At 41.9% G+C, this 6,927-nt stretch overlaps 1 pseudogene; it reads right to left on the bottom strand.

The window, feature by feature from the left end:
• Positions 1-3,068: 3,068 nt before the first annotated feature.
• Positions 3,069-6,927, bottom strand: LOC138839736 (KATNB1-like protein 1 pseudogene; annotated as a pseudogene).

The raw sequence follows: 6,927 nt of genomic DNA, 5'->3' as shown, positions 1-6,927 counted from the left end.
TTACTCAGCCCTTGTTCCAAATGTCAGCTTTGTTTAAGCCAGGGGTCATAAATGCTTTTGTAAACTATTTTATTCATGATTGTCTATGAATAACCCAAAATACCAAGGTGTGAGTTGATGGGGTACACTGCAGTCAGTCACTCAAAGCCCAACCAGAAGCGATTTTCAGACTATTTTTTATGGAAATTCAAATTGTAATGAACTTCCTCAGTTTGTGTTTATCTGAGCTATTCCTAGTTGTCCTTTTATTTCTGAAGAACACTTGTGACTGATGGATCTTGATGGGCAGATTTTGTTTACTTCTTATTGTGTCATGTCTTTTCAACCTAGAAAATTCCTTTTGGGAAATCTGAAGATAATCTAAGCAAAACATCCTTTTTAAAATTTATTTTTATTTTTAGTTTTTTTTGTCAGTCGTGGGGCTTGAACTCTGGGCTTGGGCACTGTTCCTGCACTCTTCAGCTCAAGGCAAGCACTCTTACCGCTTGAGCCACAGTACCACTTCCGGTTTTCTAGTGGTTTATTGGAGATAAGAGTCTCACGGACTTTCCTGCCCGGGCTGGCTTTAAACCACAATCCTCAGATCTCAGTCTCCTGAGTAGCTAGGATTACAGGCTTGAGCCACTGGTGCCTGGCAGCAAAACATCCTTGAATATAAGATCTCTTTCTCTCCCCCATTGCTCTCTTCCTTGCTTGCCAATATCATCATTTACCTCGGCACCTTTGGCTAGTTCAGATTACTTTCAAGTGTAAATTCTTTTAATTCTGTGATTCAGAATAGCTTCAACTTGCCTCTGGATGTGTCCCCCCCTACCCCAATATTCTATTTTTCCTATAGTTTCTCTGGATTTGTGAAAAGGGTATAATCATCTTTTCCCTTGATTTGTGCTATACTTTTGCTGCTATAACAACTTATCAAAGCTTTTGCAGTTTGAAACGGCAGAATACGAGGATTGTTTAAGTCTAGAAATTTTTGGGCAGCCAGGATAATCTAGATAATTTGAGTCTCATATGTTGAATCAGGCACTGGAGCAGGTATCCTAATTGGCATTCCCCTAAAAAGTTTGCCCCCATGGCATTACCACTATTTCTCTGGCACTATAAATTGCTGAAAACACTTTTGCAGAGCCTGGTCCAGAGTAAAACTGCCACATATCACCTGTCCACAAACAACTCTGTCCCTGCCAGCACCTGTCAGCCAGGAACCCCAGTATTTGTTTGATTTTACAGTTAGTATGGCTAATATTTCTCCCCTAGGAATAAAGGAAAAGATGTTTGGGTCAGAGCTATTTAAGAACTATTGTGAAGGTTTTCTCTGTAAATAGTTGTTGATTTTTGTCACAGAGTTTTGTCATCCATTAAGATTACTAGTGTACCTTCAAATATTTTTTATCATGCTAAAAGTATTACTTTAAATTTTAAAATTTAATTTATTTAAAAAATATTGGTATATAACATTGGCTTACTAAAGACATTTTGTAGAGTGTCAGTATGGACTAAAGATTTCATAGTCATTGCTTACTAAGGTGTTTCACAAACTTTTAAAGCCTTGAACATAAGAAAATAGCTGCATACATTGGTATAGATCACATAAATTAGTTACTAGTATGAAGTCTTGTCTTATACTCTCAAATATTATAAATGGTACTTCCTTGCAGTATTGCCATAAGACCAGTAGTTCTTTTCTTTTCCCCCTTTTTTTTTGGGGGGGGGGTCCGGTCATGGGGCCTGAACTCTGGGCCTGCGCGCTGTCCCTCAACTTTTCAGCTCAAGGCTAGCTCTCTACCACTTGAGCCACAGCACCACTTCCGGCTTTTTTTTCTTTTTGCTTATGTAGTGCTTAGGAATCGAACCCAGGGCCTCATGCAAGGCAAGCGCTCTACCACTGAGCCACCTTCCCAGCCCCTCAAAAAAATTTAGAGTCCAGCAATGTTCAGAATAACCAACTGTTCCTCAGTAGCTGAAATCTCTCAGTGCAACTATAAGAAGCATCTATATCCTTAGCTGTATTACCAATATATCCTAGAACCAAAGTAAAATGGATTTCCTGTTCCCAATTAATTGTTGTTGTAAAATCTTGATATTTCCATCATTTACAACTCCAGTCTTTTTATTTATTTATTTATTTATTTATTTATTTATTTATTTATTTATTTATTTATTTATTTATTTATTTTTGGGTCCGGTTGTGGGGCCTGAACTCTGGGCCTGGGCGCTGTCCCTCAGCTCTTCAGCTCAAGGCTAGCACTCTACCACTTGAGCCACAGCGCCACTTCCAGCTTTTTTCTTTTTGCTTATGTGGTGCTGAGGAATCGAACCCAGGGCCTCATGCATGCAAGGCAAGCGCTCTACCACTGAGCCACCTTCCCAGCCCTACAACTCCAGTCTTATATCCTTTTTTTTGGTCCATTTTGGAGCTTGAACTTGGCCTGGGTGCTGCCCCTGTGCTCTTCAGCTCAAGGCGAGGGGTCTATCACTTGAGCCACAGTGCCACTTCCTGCAACTCCACTTTTAAATGTTAGTTCTGACTATCACTTTTTTATTTATTGTATAAAGCCAGTTTAGACCAACTATTACATATTCCTTAAATTTACCTTTATTTTTTGGACAGTTGTAGGGCTTGAACTCTGGGCCTGAGTGCTATCCCTCAGCTCTTCAGCTCAAGGCAAACACTTTACCACTTGAGCCACAGCAGCACTTCTGGTTTGCTGAGTAGTTTATTGATGAGTTTCACAGGGGCTGGGAAGGTGGCTCAGTGGTAGAGAGCTTGCCTTGCATGCATGAGGCCCTGGGTTCTATTCCTCAGCACCACATAAGCAAAAAGAAAAAAGCCAGAAGTGGTGTTGTGGCTCAAGTGGTAGAGTGCTAGCCTTAAGCTGAAGAGCTGAGGGACAGCGCCCAGACCCAGAGTTCAAGCCCCACGACCGGACCAGCCCCCCCCCCCAAAAAAAAGAGTCTCACAGACTTTCCTGCCAAGGCTGGCTTTGAACTGAGATCCTCAGATCTCAGCCTCCTGAGTAGCTAGGATGATAGGCATGAGCCACTGATGCCTGGCTTCAAATTTACTTTTAAGTAATTATTAGAGTTAAGTCTGCACAGCAGCCAAGTGAGACATACTGCTATTCTCTCTGCAGACTATTTGTACAAAGAAGGCAAGCTATCACAACTCTAAAGTAATTTTCTATCCTACCAAATAAGCCACAAATTCACTTACACTTCTCTTTCTCCAGAATATTACAGCTACATTGAACCTCAAATTCCTACTGAACAAGGCCAGAGCCATTGTTTTCAGGGTATTTGGCAACCTCAGGGAAAAAAAAAACTCTGTATTTTGATGATGGACTTCCTGTAGGTGAAGAATTAGCATCACTGAAGATAAATATGTTTTACTGTCATGGTGTAGCTTTTCAGGCAGATGACCTGTACAAGCCAGTTCATTTTATTTGCTATGTCACAGTCCCTACTTTGAGAAGATTGTCTTTTTTGTCAGTTGTGGGGTTTGAACTTAGGGACTCGGTGCTGTCCTTGAGCTCTTTTGCTCAAGGCTAGTGCCCTACCACCTTGAGCCACAACACCACTTCCTGTTTTTGGAGCAGTTGGAAACTTTTCTGCCTGGACTGGCTTTGAATCATGATCCTCGGATCTCAGACTCCTGAGTAGTTAGAATTACAAGCATGAGCCACCGGTGCCTGGGATTGTCTTTCTGTAAGGAGGATTTAGGAAGAAATGATCAACTTATTTTCTGTGATAGATTACATTATATACTTTATCTGGCTTTTCATTGCTTCTCCAACTGTTCTATTCGTTTAAGCAGACAAGAGAATTCTTGTTGTTTTTTTTTTTGGGGGGGGTTCTGTCGTGGGGCCTGAACTCTGGGCCTGGGCGCTGTCCCTCAACTCTTCAGCTCAAGGCTAGTGCTTTACCACTTGAGCCACAGCGCCACTTCCGGCTTTCTTCTTTTTCTTCTTTTTTTGCTTATGTGGTGCTGAGGAATCGAACTCAGGGCCTCATGCATGCAAGGCAAGCGCTCTACCACTGAGCCACCTTCCCAGCCCCATACAAGAGAATTCTTAACCTTCATGTCCTTATTAGTGAAAGTTGAGTTCCTTTTTCCATGAAGATCAATGGAATTTTTCTCAAAAAAACCTCATGCCCCCCAAAACTCTATTTTTAAACACTTCAGAAGCCATTATCACTTAAATACCAGCATCTCATCGTACCAAATGCTACAGCCAAGCCTGGTGATACAGAAAAAAAAAATTTGGCAGCCTAGAGCAGTGATCCTGGGCTAGGTCCTGCCCTTGTCTCAGGGTTTCCTCCCAGTATTGGTCTACAATTGTACCTCTTGGGTTATAACAACAGACATGTTGCAATTGCTGCCAGCAATTTGACTTGGTGAGATGAAAAGGAAAGATTTGGTTCCTTTAAATTGGAAGGCCATCAGAGAGCTCAGGGAAGCACACAAAGCTTTTCTTTTCACACTGGGGCAGAGCTCTAAAACCTGGCCCTAGATTGCTGTCACAACAGAGAATGCCTGGATCGGACACCAAGTATAGTGAGAAGGGAGACCTGGGTTCTGGGGTCTCTCTGTACTGGTGCAGCAGTAGTGTTGTTCACCTATTTCATGCATATTAGGCTCTGAGTGCACACATTCCTCATCTTGTCTAGGTCAGCTGGGGCCAGTCAGGACTTACTGGACAGTGTCTAAGTTCCATTATACTCTCAAAATAATTTATCAAAGAACCCTGGGCTGGGCACTCATGTTATGCCTGTAAGTTCTGATATAGAAAGTTTTTCTTCTTTTGCTGGTCCTGGGGCTTAAACTCTGGGCTTGGGTACTGTCCCTAAGCTTTTGTGCTCAAGGCTAGTGCTATATGACTTGAGCCACAGCTTTCCTCCTGGCTTTTTGGTGGTTAATTGGAGATAAGAGTTTCATGAACTTTCCTGCCCCAGCTGGCTTGGAATCCAGATCCTCAGTTATTAGCCTCCTGAATATCTAGGATTACAAGCATGAGCCACTGGTGCCCAGATGATGTATTTTTAAAAATTATTATCTTTAAGTAATTGTACAAAGGGTTTCAAATTCAACATGTCAGTTTATGAATGCTGTGCATTGTGCCCAATGTCACCTTTCATCCTTATTATTTTTTATTTTTCTCTCATTTAAATTTTAATCATGTCAATAGCAGCTTAATTTCAAGTATCTACTCAATGTAGCTTTACGATGTTCCCAGAACTTTCCCTAAAAATCTCCTCTCTTCCCAGTATTCAGTGTTATTTTTAAAAATATGTGCCGCAGTCCATCTGCAGCACGAACAGGGGCTCCCAAGGGGCAATGGGATTGATGAAGAATATGGAGAGAAGGCTGAAGGCACAACTCTGTTTATTCTAGCAAAAGCCTCAGCTATATACACTTTCTATATTTGTCCAATGCTTGCATCATTGTTCCAGGACCCACCACGCCAACAAGTACAGACAGTACAGATCCTTCCTCATTTTATTTCCAGCAATCTTTGTCTACCATATTCCCTCAGATAAGTCCCTAGGCCCAGAAGCTGAGAAAAAAAACACCAAGTAAAAGGGCAAGTACTTGCAGCCCAGAGGGTTGAAGTCAGTGGCTGGAGCCTTTGCTCACACATTGTCAGCTCCTGGCACCTAGGGTCTGCAAAGTCTCCCCCTTTTTTATTTTTTAAATTGAGCAAGTATATATCAGCCTGCACCTGGGAAAAGGAGTGGATCGTGTATCTCAGGAAGAATGGCAGAGAAAGGAATATCAAAATAACAAACAGCAAAATGTGCAAGAAATAACAAAAGGAGTACTGTAACACATTTCCTGGGTTGAATCCCTGATGCAAGGAAGTCTTCAGGGTCTGCTACCTTTAGGGTGGAGTGGCCAATATCAAATATCTGCCCCCGAAGCTGCATAATATCAAAGTTTAAATTACCATGGGACCAGATTTCTTAATTATGTCACTGGATATTGGTCCAAGTCACATTCCTCTCATATTTAAGAGGGATAACACAAATGTACTGATAATTAGTATGACATGTCATTTTTAACTGAGTCTTTAAGCAGTTTTACCTGATTATTAACATACATCATGGCTGTTTCCAAAGCATTTAGACATTCCACAATCTTTTTCTTGCACCTGGGTCCCAAGGGCACTAGAAATATTTTGAGCCAAAGTATTAACATGTTGTACTGTATGTATGGTTTGGGTAAGGGCCATGGCAGAAGCAGTAGCACTGGCAATAATAGTTATGATAGCAATAATGCTGGCAACCAATATTCCCCAAAATCTGTGGGAGAAGCTAGGAGCCTTTTGAACCTCAATAGCAAAGTGAAGCCCAAAATCATTATACCATGGTTCCATCAACTTAACAGGCCATATAAGATAAGGGGTTGCATTGTAACAAACACTGTACATGCTCCAAAATGTCCAGGATTATTTATGTAATTAGTAAGAATACAATTATTCCTGCCAGAGGCATGAAATGTCTCCCCATCCTTAACAACCATTCCCTGCCCAACCACCAGCATGTATAGATACATAACACAAATTCATGAAGCGGGATAGGTCTCTGAAACAGCGGTACAGGAAGGTGAGAGGAAATAGTCCAAGTGGGCCTTAAGGCAGCAGCCAGTCTCCAGATGTCAGGATGAGCTTGTGCACGTGGGCTGACCAAGATGGTGGCCGGCAAGACACCATTGATCACGTCACTCCTCTGAGACCAGTCCTGAAATGCATAGTGGGGACCTCCCACCACTGGAATAGTAGACAAGAAGTCAAATTCATAGGCCCTCCATGGGGGTTGATCGTCCGTGGCTGCAGGAACCTCCTGGCATAGTGGAATCCATGTGGGATGCACACTATCTCTTGCCAAGGCAATTCTGTAAGTCTTATGCATAAGATCAATCTTTTTCAT

The sequence above is a fragment of the Dipodomys merriami genome, unplaced genomic scaffold, assembly GCF_024711535.1.
Source record: "Dipodomys merriami isolate MVZ:Mamm:240054 unplaced genomic scaffold, mDipMer1.0.p SCAF_3, whole genome shotgun sequence".
Lineage (NCBI taxonomy): Eukaryota > Metazoa > Chordata > Mammalia > Rodentia > Heteromyidae > Dipodomys > Dipodomys merriami.
This window is presented reverse-complemented; position numbering and strand designations above follow the sequence as displayed.